The sequence below is a fragment of the Lolium rigidum genome, chromosome 6 (assembly GCF_022539505.1).
Source record: "Lolium rigidum isolate FL_2022 chromosome 6, APGP_CSIRO_Lrig_0.1, whole genome shotgun sequence".
Lineage (NCBI taxonomy): Eukaryota > Viridiplantae > Streptophyta > Magnoliopsida > Poales > Poaceae > Lolium > Lolium rigidum.
In genome coordinates this window covers 12364552-12383502 of record NC_061513.1, presented here as the reverse complement: position 1 = coordinate 12383502, position 18951 = coordinate 12364552, and the positions used below count along the sequence as shown (strand labels likewise).

Here is an 18951-nt window from a genome sequence, read left to right as displayed (position 1 = left end):
TCACTACTAGTACAGTACTACGTGGGACTAACTTGATTTTTTTTTGTTTTTTTTTGACAGGGAACCAACTTGAATTCGTCTACCTGTATTATTGGTCCAGCGACCTTAAGTCACCATCGGCACCAACCGCACAGATGCTCTCCCTCCCTGTTATAATAAACCTGTCCCCGGGCTGATGCCGAGTCTCAATTAAGCACCGGTAGCATCTTATCACTTGCCTCAACCTCACGACAACGCATCAAACACCATACCTCCTGTAGTGTAGAGAGCTTCTGGGAGCTCAAACAATGGCGGACTTCGCGCTTGGGCTGACCAAGATGGCGATGGAGGGGACAGTGAGCAGGGTGAAGTTGGCGATAGAGGAGGAGAAGAAGCTGAGGGTGAGGGTGCAGAACGACCTGGTGTTCATCACCGGTGAGTTCGAAATGATGCAATCCTTTCTCAAAGTCGCCAATGTGAAGGGTGCCCAAAATGAAGTGGTGAGGACCTGGGCGAGGCAGATCCGTGACCTCGCCTTTGACGTTGAGGACTGCGTCGAGTTTGTTGTCCACCTGGACAAGAAGACGTCCTTGGGGTGGCTGCGGCGCTTCGGGCTCATGGTGGTGTCCTGCGACGCGCCACCACTGCCCCTGGACAAAGCGGTCGACGATATAAAGGATATCAAGGCCAGGGTCGAGGATGTATGCCAGAGGAACGTGCGCTACAACCTCATCGTGGATTCTGGCTCCAACTCCACCAAACCCATGTCACTGGCTGAGCAGCCAGATCGGGCAAATACATGCCGATCAGCATTCTACATCCTAAGAGAGGTGTGGGAGGACATGGGGAAGTGTCGCAGCAACCGCATGGACGACCTTGAGAAGTTAATCAAGAGTCGAGACAGTGATCTTCAGGTGATCTCGGTTTGGGGAAGCGCAGGAACAGCTGATCTTGGGGTGGCGTCCATTCTCATGAAGGCATATAATGACCCAGAAATCTGCGAAAGATTCAATACCCGTGCCTGGGTCAAGTTGATGACTCCTTTTCAACCTGATGAGTTTATCAAGAGCATGCTGACTCAGGTTTGTGCGAGGTCTGGCGAATATAACTTAGGTGCAGAATTCCTAGCAAGGATGAAATCGGCATTGGATATGGAAGATGCTCAACTCAAGGCTAAACTCATGCGGCAATTGATGAGTGGGCTGAGGTACTTGGTCATCCTTGAACAGGTATCCACTGTGGTAGAATGGGATGTTATCAAATCGTACCTACCGGACAGTAACAACGGCAGCCGTGTAATCGTCTCAACAAATCAGTTACAGATTGCACTTCTCTGCACAGGGAAGCCATATCAAGTATCAGAGCTCACGCGGTTCTCTGATGATCAATCACTTTGTGCCTTCTCCAAGAAGGTAAGTCGGAGACAACATTAGATATACTACAATGAAAATTATTCACATAAGTACATGTTTTTTATTTCGTACTCTCCATACTGTTCCTTACGACGTTGATCTATATGTAAGGTTTAATTTAAATGTCCCAAATTAAAAAAAAAATTATAAATTTGTCTTTGAACACTACGTATGTCCATAGTTATATAATCCTAACCATAAGAAAATCTTTCTGGAAAAGTATAGATCTTAATAGCTTTCTTTTTCTTCTCAAAATGGAGGATAACTACTTAATAGCAATGTGGTCTGAAGCACTAATTGTTACAAATATATAGTGCTTGCTCTTTAAATTTCCACATAATATTAGTGGGCTTGACTTCCATAGGCCAATACCGCCCTAAATAGATAGTAATAACTAGTCTGATACATTAACTATGTAAATGCATAATTTATCTTTTAATATCATGAAAAAAATATGAACTGAGCCATTACCTAGAGTGGATATATGAAATTTCAATTTTTTTTATCATGGCAATTGATTGAACTGAACAAAAAGTTAAACGAATAAAATGCCTTTTGACAATTGTGAATGAAATTAAATAATATCATGAAAATCGTGACTCATAAAACATGCATTTCACAATCTATTGACATATTCTACATCAAAATATGACACACATTTTTATATTGTTTGTTTCATCCGGGCACATATATATACTAGAGTGTGCATCATAGTATAAATTAGACCACCATCACTGATCACATACTGTGTGAGCGAATCCACAGAGCAATTAAAGGTATCCATGATGACTTTACCTAGTTGGGACCCTTCTGCCGTGTGGGGGAGTACTTGTGCACTGTTCCGTTCTTGGAGGCGTCGCTTTTGAAGAGCCTAAATTTCAAGTGTTGTCTTGGTGGTGGTTGTATTGTGTTGTTGCTCGGGCTAGAATACTGTAGCGAGACTTTTATTTCTTAGTTTCTTTTTCTCTTTTTTGGCTGTGTGAATCCGTAATGCCATTAGGGTAATGCGTTGTTGCAGAGGCTGGGTGTATTTGGTATCTCCTAATATTAATATATTCCCTTTATCGAAAAATGTTTCTTCTTCTTTTGTGTGCATGTGCCTTTTCTTTTTACATAGACAAATGTCCTTCAGATATGTATCTTGAATGCACAGCTAGCTGGAATCCAATTTCATAATTACGTTTCATACTTGCAGTCTGGGCGTGGTAGTGGAACACGTGAACTTATTTGGCAAATCAGATGTCGCGGTCTGACTTCCGTGTGGGGGAGTAATGGTGATATCAAATCAACTATCGTCCATAAAGTGTACACCAGCATAATGTACAAGTCCAAGCAATTTGAGGGAGTGGAATTTGAACGGCATAGCTGGGTTGATGTACCCGTTCCCTTCAATCTGGAGGTCTTCTCCCGGCGCTTACTTTTGAATTTTCGTTCGCAAGACCTCCAAGTCGACGAAATTGCAGCCGTTGGTATGATGAGAGACCCAGGCTTAACTGAAGAGTGTTGTAAATTCTTGCGTGAGAATGACTGCCTCGTCGTGATCAATGGTCTGCAGTCCACAAATGAATGGGACGTGATAAAGGATGCCTTCTTATCCAAGCCAATTAAAGGTTGTATCCTCGCCATTACGAATGAAGAAAGGGTGGCCGGACATTGTGTAGATAATGAAGATAGAGCTATCAGTATCAAAGATCTAGAAACAGACCCGGTGCTTCGTGCCTTGATAAAGGTATGCATATTTACTCACCCCAAACTAGAACCTTTCTATAGATCATACAAGGAACGATGCATAACGATCATGTGTCTTTACTTGCAGGGTTGTCAGTACTATGAAACTGAAGACAAGGAGGTTTCTCGCAGGGGGCGCTTTTTCTCTGTCAGAAGGGAAGAGGCACGTGACTGGTTCAAGAAGGAAACTAAACGTGTATTTAATCATTTTCTTTTAGAAAATCACGTCACCTCTGTGTGGGGGACTTCCTGTCCGCGGAAATCGGATATTGTCAGAAACAAATACTATGCTGAAATTCTTTCGTCTGAAGAATCATTGGAACGGGAGGATGAAGATGACCAGAGAACTCACAGACTTCAAGGAAGGAAATTCAGAATGTTTAGCTGGGTCTATGTGCAGCATCCATTCAATTTGATTAACTTCTCCCGGCGCTTGCTTTTAGATTTTCATTCAGATGATCTACAGTCCAAGAGATCTGCAGCAGTTGGTATTATGGAAGGCCAAGACCCAATTCAAGGGTGCTGTGAGTTTCTACGGAAATACAAATGCTTGGTTGTTGTTGATGGTCTGGGGTCCAGGGATGACTGGGACTCGATAAGAGATGCCTTCTTATCCGAACCTACGAAAGGATGGATCATTGTCATCACAAATAATGAAAATGTGGCCAAGTATGTTGTATCTGAGGAACAGCATGCTTTCAACGCCCAAGATCTAGAAGGGGAAACGGTGCGTTTTCACCCGTTGATAAAGGTATATATGCATGTTTATTCATGACATTATCTTCTACGAGTACTCTCTTTCTAGAGTCTGTTTACTAATTACTTTTCTTAACGTATGCGTACATTTATACTTTAGAAAAGACACAACGTGTTTGGTGTTGTTAGAGCATATGCAATAAGATGATGTCAGCCTTCCGTTAGAAAGAACACGTAAGAAGGACAGAAGTAACACAACACAGTTTTAAGAAATGTAACATATAGAATTTTTTTTCTACGTCACAAAGATGACTGCGTTCTCCCAACTGAATGGTGATTCTTGTATTAGAAAACAAGCATTTTTTAGCCCAATTCGGTAAGCCCTCGTAGATGGTTCTTCCCTCACAGGGGGGCTTGTTAAATAAAGTGGAGTACTTCCCTCACAGGGGAGTACTTTTAATTTTTGTGAGGGAAGTGCTTCTAATTTTTGAAATATCTTTTAATTTTTATCAAGTTACATTTATTAATACAAAGGTGGTTCAGTGGTGTAGAAAAAATTCAAATCCATGAACATTTTTAAGAAACAAATGAACATATTTTAATTCCATAAAAGCACTTTATTTAACCATGTGAACTTTTTTTTAACCACATGAACAATTATTTAAAATATCGTGAACATTTTTCTTGACTATGAACAACCTTTTTGAAAATGTGACCATTTTTTTTCATGCCACGAACATTTTTTACTATCAAAATAGGAAAGAAAAAAAGAAATAGAAGAATTTAAAAAGAAACCCCCGCCTAAACGGGCTGGCCTATGAAGCCACCGCTTTAGGTGGCGCGACCTACTAGTGCCGCACAGAGCGGTGTAGTATAGACTTTCCGCCCTCGTAGCTCAGCATGATAAGTCCTGAAGAAAGTCGATTACAACCCTTTCTTGAACCCTCGGGCATGCCCAGAAACAACTAAGCTGAACCTAAACCTACTGACAATACACCAGCTTCTCCCGCAGCAAAAGCACTTCACCAGCATTTGCATCATGACCTCATAAGCGAACAACATCATCCAGCCAGGATCCTTGTCCTTTCCAACAGTCAATACAGCTTTCCCCTTGCGATGGCTGAGAATGTCATTCATAGCCTTGGCTGTGCCTTCTCCATCAATAGCCAGATGTAGCATTTCCTCCTCGAGCTGACGGACTGGACCGCTAAGGGATATATTATGTCAATAAGCATATTGCTGGCAATGACGCCGCTTCTTGTTCCTCCTGCCTGCTCCCGGGTTGGATCAGGATGGGCGCAGAGACAATGCACTACCCCACCCATGGCAACATTGGTTCTTGGAAGCGTCACATTCAGGCACCAGAAGGAGCCATCAAGGGGGTTTTGCCACCTCCCAGGTTCTGTCAAGACGGAAATTCCTTAGGCAAGTCCTTAGATCGAAGTGGTGCCCTGCCGAACATGCCGCCAACAGTTATTTACGGGGTAGTCTGCATATCTTGAAGTTCGCTCGGTTCCACTACTAGTGATGAAATCAGCAATGCGATGCTCGACGGGCCCCTGACCATGTTTCCCATCGCACATGCTACGAGACAGGCTCCATCCACATCGATAGTTGACCATGGAGAAAACGTCCCTGGCGAAAAGAACCCGAGTCACAATCCCCTCTCTCAATGAGCAGTTTCCCCACTGGCATGCTGATTCTATTTTTCAGTGGACATAAACAACTCCACAATGGTTTGGAGCATGAGCCCAAGATGCTCTCCACTCACTTCTCCGACGCCCTTCGACTGTGCTTGGTCTCGGTTCTGCAAGTCTTTGTCGCCGTCCTTCGCTCGCCATGCCAAGTCGCAATGACTGTCCTTTGTGGAGCTGACCTCCCGGGGGGTTCGGTTGCTAACCTCCCCCTTCCCTTTGTGTTCCTTTTTCTAGTTTGCTTTTTTATGTATTTTTATTGTCTTCTTCTCCCATGTATCCCCGTGTATCTCCCCACATCTGTTGTAAGAACATGGGCCTACCAGGCTACTTTCGTGGAATATAACAAGCGGTGGGGATCCCCCCCCCCCCCCCGAACCTCGAAAAAAAAAGTGGGAACGCCATTGTACCGGTTCATCCTCGTGACCCGCCGGCCGCACGACCAGCTGAGAAAGGCATCTCTAGATACGTGGTGAGGCTGGGCGCCATGGCGAGCCTCTGCCGGCCAGGGGCTCTTGAGTAGCTTATCCCCTCTCCCGTCTATAATTTTAGTTTTGGTAAACTTTTTTAATGTGAAATTTTTCAAAAAAAAAAACTCATGCCAGTCATTAAAGAAACGAAAATAAACACAATTATGCCTGTTTCTGACATGCAGGGCAGTACTATCCGTGTACTCTCCAATAGAAGCGAAGAGGCGCGTGACTGGACCAACACATATAGACTTGTTGAGCATCAGGCGAAATCGGCTTTTGACCTTGGAAAACTTCTGGGCACGTGCGACGCTGTGATCTCCGTGTGGGGAATTGCTGGTGTTGGCAAATCAACTCTCGTCAGAAGCGTCTTCTGCCACGCAATGCTTGGTTTGCGGCAATCAGTCCAGACGGCCGACGGCCAAACTACCGACCTCTATGGTCGTCATGGATTTACAATGTACAGCTGGGTAGATGTGCCCCATCCGTTCAACTTGACGGATTTCTCTCGCCGCTTACTATTGGATTTCCATTCGGATGATATCCAAGCTAAGGAAGCTGCCGCTGTTGGCATTGTGCAAGGCCAAGACCCAATTCAAGTTTGTCGTAGGATTCTGCATGAACACAAATGCCTCGTCGTCATGGATGGCCTACGGTCCACAGATGACTGGGACTTGATAAAAGCCGCCTTCTTACCAGATAGTACGGAATCACGTATCATCGTCGTTACAAATGAGAAAAAAGTCACCATGCATTGTGTACACAAGGAAGCACAAGTAGTCAACGTCAAAGGTCTTAACTCGCACTCGGCCCTTAATCTCTTCAACAAGGTGTGTTTCCTCCTGACCATGCATTGGCCTGCTATACTTCATCCCAACCAGCAAGCTAATTTCATATGTTTTATGCATGCTAGTATATACACTTTTTGTTTCAAAAAATGTATATGCAATTTAAATAAGGGAAAGAAAAAGAACTAGCTAGTCATTCATCTTTTGCTTTGAAAGGCTAATGACCTGCTGCTAGAACTGCAGTTATTCTTTAAAAGTTATTTTTTGAGAAGTTAATTAGTGCAAACAGTACAAGAGTAGCAAGTAGTGGAATTTATTTATTTTGTTGCTGAACCATATGATATTATTATTTCCATTTTGTTAAGCATTCAAAATGAAGAACTTGCAATCTTATTTCATATGAATTATTTATGAATTTTATAAGTTTTGGGGGGTCTTCAGTACTGGGTTCCTGGCCCTTGAGTGAAAGGTGGATTCATCAGTGACCGCCACTATGTGGTCACCGTCAGTAAAGGGTCCTGTCGGTGGAGAGATAAAAACATTGTCAGGCTTTAGATGAAACTTGACCATCTATTAAAGTCTTGTCGGCAGTGTAATGGTACTATTTGTGTGGTTAATCTGGAGTTTTTCTTTTCATCAAAAACAATATCCTATATTAAAAAACTAAAAAAAATCTTGTGCATAGATCTCAACCACCGTCATCTATAGGCCCAGTGGCAAAAATTAAAGTTCGAGCTTAATGTTTGAATCAAAGTATACTGATTTACTTGTTTCCTAATGTGGACCTATATTATTTTATTTTACTCGACTAGATCTAAATAGGGGCCATGCAAGGAGTTTGGTTTGCTCGCTCGGCTGGGATATACTAGCTAACCTAGCCCAGTTCAGCTTTGCTTGCTAGTATGTCCAGCCTTGCCTTTGCTATGCGTTTGGTTTCAGGGATACCGGTTCTGGTTTCTCCACGACCAGAAAAGGACCTCTCATGGCACGTACATGCTTCGTCTCCCTTATGTTCTGTTCTATTATCCGTTTCCACCAGAAGCTCGCTTAATCCGTTTGCTCAATCCAAATCATGTTGCATTTCTTGGATAAAATTTTGGTGATGTAATGAAGATAACTGTAAGTGTAACAATTGTACTTAAGTGATCATTGTTCCCAACATTAACTGTTGTTCTGGATTTTAGATGGCTCAGGACTGCAAGGAATTGACTCCTACGGGTTCAGAGCATATCGTAGCCAAGTGTGGAGGGATTCTCAAAGTTATAGATGCTATTCGCAAACTCTTCGCCAAAGAAATAACTCCTTCAGGAGGCCAATCTGAGGGCATGTCTAGAGAAGCAAAAAAATTGTTGAATGATATAAATGGTGACTTTATGGGAACACTGGAGAAGGACCCAAAATTCCACAGTTTAAGGGGCTTATTTGCTTGGATGCAGTATTACTTCGATGCTTTATCCGATTCACTCAAGCCATGTATCTTTTATATGTCTGTTTTCCCTGCAAAGCACAACATCAGGCGGAGGCGTTTGCTGCGGCGGTGGATCGCAGAAGGTTACTCTCGGGACACATCCGATAAAGTAGCCGAGGAGAATGGGGAAAGGTTGTTCTCGGAGCTTGTCGACTTGAGCATAATCCAGCATCTAGAGACAAAATTGTTTTCAAGATCATATGAAGAAAAAGGGTCCAGTGTCTTGTGCCAAGTTAATGCTTTCTTCCATGAATACATCATCTCACGGCAAATGGAAGATAACCTTGTCTTTGCACTGGATGGGCATTGTAGCCTCAATTCGCAGCATGCAGGACAGCATCTCACCATAAGGAGCAGCTGGGACAGAGATGAGGTTGTATTCAGGGGAATAGATGTCTCACGGCTAAGGTCGCTGACGGTGTTTGGTGATTGGAAACCCTTCCTCATCTCTGAAAAGATGAGGTTGGTTCGGGTGCTGGATCTGGAGGAAGCAACCGATGTGGCATATGATGATCTTGAGCATATTGGGAAGCTACTGCCTCGCCTTAAGTTCCTCTCCCTGCGAGGACACAAGAAGATCAGCCTTCTACCAGAATCATTGTGTGGCCTGAGGCAGTTGCAGACTCTGGACGTCAGAGGCACCTCGGTAATCAAGCTGCCGCTGGGTATCTCAAAGCTACAGAAACTACAATACATTCGTGCCGGCACCATCTTGACAAAGGATGAAGGTGATGACACAGTTGCAACTTCACAAACAGCAGATGTGGACCAGATATCAACACCAGCTGAGAACACAGCCAGAGTCCAAGAAGCAGTATCAGATGGGGTCCGAACATCAACAACATCATCATGGAGCAGGCCACAGACTTTGGTATCCAGTTGGTTGTCCAAGTTCCGTAAACCCCGACATGATAGTGGAAGTGTTAAGGTTCCTGTAGGGATTGGAAGCCTGACGGCCTTGCATACTCTTGGTGTTGTCAATGTTGCAGCTGGGAAGGCCGCCCTCAAGGAGCTTAAGAACCTTACCCAATTGCGCAAGCTCGGGGTGTCCGGCATTTACCGAGAACACCGGCCGGACTTTTGTTCGGCCATCTCAGAGTTATGCCCATCCGGAGTCCCTGTCGCGTGCGAGTTGATGAGGATAAGGGTGGTCTCTTCGCTCGTTTCGGTGACATCTCTGAACCACCCAAGACCCTCAAGAGCCTTAAGGCGTACGGTCATGTCCAAATATCCCCAGTCCGGCTTCTTCGACTTCAGAATATAAGAAAGGTCAATTTTGGGTTGAGCATATTAACACAACGGGATATAGAAGAACATGAGTTAGATAATTCACTAAGCATTGAAAATGGGTATCCGAACATGTTCCGGGTCCTCGAGATTGAGTGCACCTCGAGATTAGAGCTTAGTTTTGGGAAGCGACGTGATTGGGTCAAGGTGCTAAAGATCCAGGTGCTCCAGTGGCTCGTCTTTGCAGATTTCTCTCCTAGAGAATCTAATTTGGCTCAAGGAAGTGTGGCTGGGCGGTTTCTACCACGATGATCTCAAGCAAGACTTGGAGCGCCAGCCTTTCCAGCCATCCAAACGAGCCCGTGCCGAAGACGGAGGAACCACGCTCGTCCCGATCAACGTGTGCATGCCTTAGACTAGAAGCAATCTCCCAAATTAGAAGGCCATTTAACGCTGCCATGCGAGTGCCCATGCGTTCGAAAATGTCCACCCCACCGCCGCCGGCCTCCCTTTCGTAGGAACACGCGCCGCGCGGAGGAGGCAGGAACCAGGTTTGGAGGCGATCGAGAGGGAGCAACTATTGTGCGGACTCATGATGCTCCATGGCCACATCTCTCGCCCTCGGCGGGCTTCTTCCTCGCGGCTGCAGCTGAGGTCCTCTCGAGTCTTGGGCGCTTACATGATCGAGGAGGCACGTACATGGAGGACGCCCGATGGAAAGTTCAAATCAAAACTCGAAGGCCACTCGCTTACACCTCCGTGGCACCGTTTTTTTATAGAGCAACGCCCAGGGCCGCTTGCAAGAGTTTTCTTGCACTAGCTTGTATGAGATATCCTACCGCCGAAAACATGTGCGATGTAGCAAAAAATATATAGATTAGTGAACTTAAATGAAATTATATTGAAATTAAGAGCAGAGAAAAAATAGTATATTAAATAAATACGAAATAAATACAGAGCCGTCGCGGATAATCGGTGGAGGAACATGTTCGCGGAGGCCAGGGTAGTACACAAGGTGTCTCCTTGTTCCGACCATAGTCCGATTATTCTATACCGTGAGAAGGAAGAGGAGCCATTGCGGAGACCAAATAGAAGACAATATAAGGTCATGTGGGAGCGGGAAGCCAGCCTACCCGACCACATTTCAAATGCATGGGTTGAAGCTGGGCCTAAATCAAATTTGGGCCAAGTTCGTGCAGGCCTTGGAAAGGTCATGCAACACCTCCAAATGTGGAGCAAGAAGAAATTTGGCAGTGTGAAAGCCCAACTAGAAAAATCACGATCTAGACTGGAGGAACTTATGAGTATGAATGCTGACAGGGAAGAGATACGTCGAGTGACTGATAGCATGAATGAGCTTCTCTACAGGGAGGAGATGATGTGGTTGCAAAGATCAATTATAGATTGGCTACGGGAGGGGGACCGAAACACGAAGTTCTTCCATAGTAAAGCTGTATGGCGCGCTCGAAAGAATAAGGTGAAGCAAATTATTGATGATAGTGGTGTTGTGCATACAGAGCAACAGAGCATGGGGAATCTTGTTTCGATTATTTTCGTAACATTTTCACATCCGATCCATCCATTGACCCTACTCCGGTTCTTGAGTTGGTGGAATGTAAAGTAACGGAGGATATGAATAGCAAACTTTGTGCAGATTTTTCGGACAAAGAAATAGCCGATGCACTCGTTTCAAATTGGACCCTTGAAAGCACCAGGGCTCGACGGCTTCCCAGCAAGGTTCTTCCAACGTAATTGGGGTCTGCTGAAGGAAGAAATTATCCCTGCAGTCAAGGCTTTCTTCACAACTGGTGTTATGCCCGCAGGTGTCAATGATGCTACGATTATTTTAATTCCCAAAGTTGACCATCCAAAGAAAGTGACGGACTTTAGACCAATAAGTCTCTGTAACGTAATATATAAAGTGGTGGCGAAGTGTTTAGTGAATAGATTGAGACCCATCCTGGATGAGATTGTGTCACCAAATCAGGGTGCCTTTGTACCAGGTCGGATGATCACCGATAATGCCCTTCTTGCTTTCGAATGCTTCCATTACATCCAACAGAAAAGGACCCAGCGAAGAGCTTCGTGCCTATAAGCTAGACCTTTCGAAGGCGTATGACCGGGTTGATTGGGATTTCTTGAGGCAAGCGATGCAAAAGTTAGGCTTCTCTCATCGGTGGGTGCATTGGATAATGTCATGTGTCACCACGGTGAGGTACTCGGCTAAATTCAATGGAGCTATCTTGGATTCGTTTGCACCGTCGCGTGGGCTACGGCAAGGTGACCCTCTCTCCCCATTCCTATTCCTTTTTGTGGCTGATGGTTTATCTGCATTGCTTCGACAAGGTGTGGCTCAGCAGGCAATTACACCGGTCAAAGTCTGCCCTAGAGCATCGGGCGTCTCTCACCTCCTCTTCGCGGATGACACACTTTTATTCTTCAAGGCCGAGACACAAGAAGCTGCGAGAATTGGCGTGGTGTTAGACACATATGCACGTGCAACGGGGCAATTGATCAATTTGAACAAGTGCTCGGTCATGTTTGGTAAAGCTTGTCCTGTGCAAACACAAGATATTATTAGAGGTACTTTGCAACTTCGGAGATCGACTTTGAAGAGAAATATTTGGGCCTCGCCTACTCCCCAGGGGAGGATGAACAAGGGTAGGCTCCAGAACCTGCAAGTTCGGTTTACAAAAAGGTTTTTGGAGTGGGGAGATTCGTTTCCATCTCAGGCTGCGAAAGAAACACTCATTAAGTCAATCGCACAATCTATTCCAACTTACATTATGAGTGTCTTCAAATTACCTATGGCTCTGTGTGATGATCTAAATCGCATGGTGAGGAACTACTGGTGGGGTTCAGACAAGGGAAAGAGGAAGACCCATTGGAAATCTTGGGATGCAATCACACACCCTAAACGTTCTGGCGGCCTGGGTTTAGGGACTTTCGGCTCTTTAATCAAGCGCTTCTAGCACGCCAGGCTTGGCGGTTACTTACCAAACCAGAGAGCCTTTGCGCTACTGTTCTAAAAGCAAGGTATTATCCTAATGGGCGTCTTGAGGACACTGTGTTTGCTGGGAATGCTTCTACGACTTGGCAAGCAATACAGTACGGACTTGAACTCCTAAAAAAAGGCTTAGTGTGGAGAATCGGCAATGGGAGCCAGGTGAGGATCTGGTGTGATCCATGGTTGCCGAGGCCTCCTTCGTATCGACCAATCTCGCAAAAGGGGAATGTCGTCTTCGACGCGTGGAGGCGCTGATCTCTGTGGATGGTTCTTGGAACCAACAGCTAGTGCGCAAGCACTTCTGCGCCCCTGACGTTGATGAGATTTTGAAGATTAACCTGTCAGTACAAAACGAGGTGGACGTCATTGCAGGAATATTGTTTTTGCGAGACATAATAGATTGATATCACAACACATCATTTATTACAACACATAATCGTCTTACAAATAAAGGATCACTTGATCCAGTCTTATTACAATAATAGAAGTTCTATTGATCAATTACATAACACATAGCGGAAGCGAAATAGCGTAGTAGTAGTCCATCTATTCCACAGGCAACTGTTGACGTCGGAGTGATCCTAGTTGTCGTAGACGTCCTGCTGTCCTTCTTCCGGGTTCTGGTACTCCTCTTCATAGTCTGGCCATTTGAATAGCGAGGGACACAGCCATGAGTACTTTAAAGTACTCGCAAACTAATACTAAATATAAATACTATCAACTATAGTAAGGGGGTTCTAAGCTCTAGTTTCATTTGCAGAAAGCCAGTTTTATTTCATAAACACTTTAATAATAAAAAACTCCTCATTTGCCTAACTTACTCAAGTGGGAACATTAGTGTCATTCCCACAACTCAGTTGTGATTCAAAGTCAAAGTCACCTTTCAATTCAAATCATAAGTCACCATTCATATTTTTAGAAAAGTTCGATGACGGAACAAGATGGCCTTTTCAATCGTCCATGACCGCGGACGCGGCTATTCGAATAGGTTTACACTCTGCAGAGGTTGTACACTTGTGCCACAACAATTGCAATAGTTCGTCGTGGTAATCGGCCCCGATTTATCGTATGCAAGTACGCGAACTACCAATCCTAACCTTTCATTTACATACCCTAGTATAGGCACCTCTCCCCATGAGCTTGGCCTCCCAGAGGAAGACAGACATAGCCACTGGGAACCGCACTAGGCTTGGGCCGGACATTCACCTCATTTCACGTCATTTCACATCATTCCTTTTGTTGTAGAGGCAGCTTTCGGCATAATCCCGATGACGCTTGTTTTAGAGGGAACCCATACTAAGACACATAAATTTCCAGCTAAGCCTTACCCAGATTCAGGTATTGTGGGGGTACTTGTAAAATTGGAATGGTATCGCATCCGAACCCAACCATCAGTTTTGGTAAAATTCACCAAGTCATTCACAAGTGATATTCACCTTCAAAATCTTTCAATAGAAGGACTCATCATTCCAAGGTTTTCAAAGTCATTGGTTTTCACAAGTTCCCATCTATAGTAGTCAATTTTAATCTTTAGCACTAGCAACTAGTTATGAGGGGTGCTAAGTAACTTGGATTGCTCTAGGCTAAGTTTGATACTCTTGCACTACTCCATAACTAAACTAAGTGAATCATGAATCAAGAAGTACTTTGATAAACCAAATTCAGTAAAGCTTGTAAAGTAAAAAACTTGGGATAGGAGCATTAAGCATAAAATAAAAGGTGGGGATGCCTTGCTCTTGTAGAACTTTGCACTTTGCAAGAATATTAGCTTGCAAACAAAAATAGCTTGCATTAGTCTAGCTTGCCTTGATTGGTGATTACTCTTAGAAATCTGCCTGGGCTACTCGGCCTCCCAGGGGCTTTGACGGGGGGTTGAATCCCGCTCGTTCGTCTGGAGCTGATTCACTGCCGCGTTCTACCCTGTCCGTTAGATGCTGTGAATTTGTTTTGCACCTCTGTTGCTTTCCCTTGCGTCCATGACAGATGGGGACAGCTTCGTGTGGGGTCGGCTGATCGGGAGCAGAGGCAGCGCATGCATGCCGTAGCTCTCCTTCCGCGCGTTTTGGCCCGGAATTACCGCTGCGCGGCGGGCAGGCGAGACGTGCGTCTACATGGGCGTGGACTTTGGTGGCCTCCTCCTCTTTTTGCTGTAGGTACGTTTCTTCTCTTCTTTTCTCTCTCTGGAGCTGGACCAGCACATTGTGGGCACCGTTGGGCAGCGAGAGGGCGGGTGAGCCCGCGTGCTGTTTCTGCCCGGACGGGAGAGCCTTCCAATTCGCTGTGTCCTTCCTGTTTTCACCCACCCCTCTCTCGCCTTTTACCCCTGCCCTCTGCACGTCGCTCGTAGCCTCCTCTGCTCTCTCTGCGATTTGGCTCTCGTTGGTTGAATCCGCTACCAATGGAGCTTCAGCTAGCCGGCGTGTATGGTTAAGGTTGGTTCCCACGTTTCTTCCCTGCTTTGCGGCGCTCCTCTCTTCCGCGCCTTGGAGAAGCAGCATGTGCGCCGCCGCCTCCCCACGCTTAGGGCTTCTTCCGAGGGCGTCGTCGAGCTCTCCAGGGCATCTGCGCAGGTAGGAGAGATGGTCCCCAGCGGGCTGTTCGGGTGGACCTCGCCGCACGTGCAGCCGCTCACGCCGGTGTCCGAGGTCTCGGAGCCGCCGGAGTCGCCGTACGGGGACGGGACGTCAGGGGACGCCGGCGTCTGACTCAGGGACGGGGAGGGCGCCGGCGAGGAGGACGAGGTCGAGCCCCCTCCCGCGCGCGGTCATGTCCTTCTGGAGGCTCTTCGAGTTCTCGCGCTCATGGCCGCCGGCGCGCTCGCCGCTACCGCGCGGCACTCGTCGTGTACCTCCACTTGGGAGGGCCATGAGTTTGCTCGACTTCGAGTCCGAACGGATTGAGTCTGCTTTCCACGGCGTTAGGAAGGAACTCTTCAACCATTTTATGCAGGTAACGCTCATGCTTCGGATGCTTTGCTATTAATTGTATGCATGACATGATCTGTGACGTGATATTTGTTAGTTCAGCCGCATTAGCTATTCTTTAATTTTGCTATTATCAGGATAACCTCCCAGACTAGCCGGATTAGCGAACATGTTCTTCAGCAGCTCTACCTTCGGCATGAACTTGGATGTGTAGTCTGCCATTGCTCTATTTGAGGTGAGGATGTTTCCATACAACTAGGCGCTTTCAAAAGGAAAGATTAATAGTCAGCAGGTAAATGGGCAGCCCTATTTTTGTAAAGCTTGTTTGCTTTTCAGTATATATTTGGTTGCATTGTGTACTTCTGTTTTGCTCTGATTTGAGGCCTTCAATCCTCTTTTGGTTGTTACCGCAGCTTTAAGCCTTCGTTTTAACTTTGTTTAAATTGTAAGGGCTCATAAGAAGCAGGTAAATGGAATAGGCTAAATCAAGCATGTAATAATTGCTAGGTAAGGTGGATGAAAAAAGAGGGGGGGGGGGGGTCCAAGAACTAATAGTTGAGTTTCCACTTCTTTATTTTCACTAGGTAGTACAGAATTGATAAAACTTTCTGCTCTTCCATTTGCTATATTGTTTGTCCTTCATAGCGGTTATGTAATTGTCTTTATTGTTGTAGGAAGAGGAAGAGGACAGTGGCACGCAAAAAGCAAGCAGGGAGAGGAGAGTTGGTTTTCTCTTCAGTTCTATTCAGCTTTTAAGATTAACTTCTTAGTTCATAGGCTTGATTTTATTTTCCCAGTACACTCGGTTTTCGGTTATCTCATGTTATGTAGTGTAGGTTTTGGATCACTTTTCTCAGATGATTTCTTGTTCTGATGTCCATGTCGCAGCTTTCTGCAATTTCCGCCGTTGTTTGTGGGCGCATTGTGCTGCAAGAGGCATTAAGCTCCGTAGTACTTTCTGTGCACACAAATTTGCTACTAAACCCCTTTCCTTCCTTCCATTTAACTACTTATATAGTATCAATTATGCTCAACAAAACCTGACCAGGAGCCCCAGACGTAAATCCATCATTGGCAACACCAGATAAACCTGAAGAAGCGTCCATTCTGATCTATTCAGGTTTGTCATCCGGTGCTCATATGCCAAGGACCACCACCTTCGAAAACAGTGGGTGAATTCATGATTCTATTGAGAAGGCACGTAGAGCCCTCTTTGTGGAAGTGCATCATATGAAAATACCTTTCAAGATAACTAGGGCTTTACTAGAGAAGATGATAATAAATAGTATGTCTCTTTATACAATTCGATATTTACTTTCGCAGGCTCTTTTGGTCAATACTTTATATACCCTTCATTTCTGGCTTTCTTTTTCAGCATGCCACCACATAAGTTTTTTTACCTACTATCTTCATTTGTTTAGTTAGATTATTTCATCTCTATCATAAAGCCTTTTGTTTGCTATCTCTCCTGGCCTATTTACGCCGATAAATAATTCTACTTTGACTGCCTGCATATAATTTCCTGTACGATTTATGCAATCAGGCAAATAACAGGAAAGATACTCTCTTCCAATATATTACTTAAATGAAAGAAAAAGTATCGCCTCTTATTGACCACAGGTAACTTTGTTTGTCTTATGGTGTATGGCCATTTTGTTTATTTAAGTGTTTTAATTGATTTTGCTTGCTTTATATGGTACACATATTGTAATGTTATTAACGTGTTAGCTGATCAACACAAATCTATGTTCTTCCATCATTGTATTGTCTGGCTTTTACCTTTGCGCCGGGGCGCACCGGGTCATCTAGTGTGATCAAAGTTCTCTTGCTCTTCCTCTTGGTAGAATACCTCCTCCTCTGGATAGTCTCCGGTACTAGCGTCTATAAACGAATACGAGGATACAATCACCAAACAACACTTAAGCAGTCTTTAACTAGCCTTAATGGCTCACACAATTGATCTAGCATCACTACTTAACATTTATTCACCAATTATGCTAGGGTTTCTTTATTTAACCTTAGGAAAATAATTTCCTCTCATTGAAAATTGGAATTAGGGTTTCTCTTTGGTTTGGGAGAAATAATTTCCTCTCATTGAATCTTCTTAAGATTTAATCTTCTCAAATAACCAGGGATGACCACATGTTGACCAAGGTCAACACTTCACACTTATTATTTGAGAAAAGTGATTTAAATGAGATTCATCATCTCATGTGATTTAAATAACCATGGCAATTTAAAAACTATATTGATTTAAATTCTATAAGTGAGCAAATATGAGCCTAAGCAGTAGAGGTCATCATATTACTTCATAATACTTGAGAAAATGATTTAAATGAGGGGCTACACCTCATAGATTTAAATTCCTAAAATTTGAAATAGTTTTAAATGAGCTAGTATTGACTACATAGCCAATTGTTGAATCTAGCCCATGATCATACAAATAACATGTCTATATTATTGCATAATCAATTAGAGGACATCATTTGTGATTTATGAGAGTTGGAATCAACTCATAATCAATTATGGTTGAATTTTAAATAAAGTTTGAATATATTACAGTCCCTGTCTTGTTATTTTTATCAGATTAATTCTACTTTGAAATTGGAGGTGGGACCAGTGGCATTTGTTAGATAATTTCATGGGCTTTCCAACAGTATAAAGTTTGCTAAATTTGGTTTGGCAGATTTCAAACAATTCAAAAATTACTAAACCATCTGCCACACATTTGAATAAAGATTAAATCCATTTTTTTGAATTCGTGGGCTTAGGCGGGAAGCACTACTGGGCCGAAACGGGATAAACAGAGCAGCACGGCCCAGCAGCACAGACGGTGTGAGCGGGCCGCCTGACGAGGTGGGGGCCACCCGTCAGTGGCTATTAACCGAGCGAAGCGGTACGCGCTAAGTGATCCGTTGGATCAGAATCAGATCGAACGGCCGTGGAGCAGCGTCGTCTCCGACGAGATCCCGGCGTGCTGGCGGCGTACCTAGGGGGTCGGAGAGCGTTACAGGCTGCCGGCGATTGATACGTCTCCAACGTATCGATAATTTCTTATGTTCCATGCTACTTTATTGATGATATCTACATGTTTTATGCACATTATATGTCGTATTTACGCATTTTCTGGAACTAACCTATTAACAAGATGCCGAAGTGCCGCTCTCGTTTTCTCGCTGTTTTTGGTTTCGAAATCCTAGTAACGAAATATTCTCGGAATTGGACGAAATCACCTCCCGGGTTCCTATTTTGCCCGGAAGCATCCAGAACACCCGAGAGCCGCCGGAGGGGGGCCTGGTGGGCCCGGATGACATGGTGGCGCGGCCCGGGCCCCGGCCGCGCCACCCTATGGTCTCGTCGCCTCGTTGACCCTCCTCGCGCCGCCTCTTCGCCTATATAAAGCCCCCGCATCGAAACCCTTACGGGGAGAGCCACGATACGAGAAAAGTTCCGCAGCCGCCGCCCTCGCGAAGCCAAGATCCGGGGGATAGGAGTCTCCGTTCCGGCACCCCGCCGGAGCGGGGAAGTGCCCCCGAAGGCTTCCCCATCGACACCGCT

The 18951-nt window shown here is 44.8% G+C and overlaps 1 pseudogene; it reads left to right on the top strand.

The window, feature by feature from the left end:
• Positions 1 to 190: 190 nt before the first annotated feature.
• Positions 191 to 9980, top strand: LOC124662179 (annotated as a pseudogene).
• Positions 9981 to 18951: the final 8971 nt, after the last annotated feature.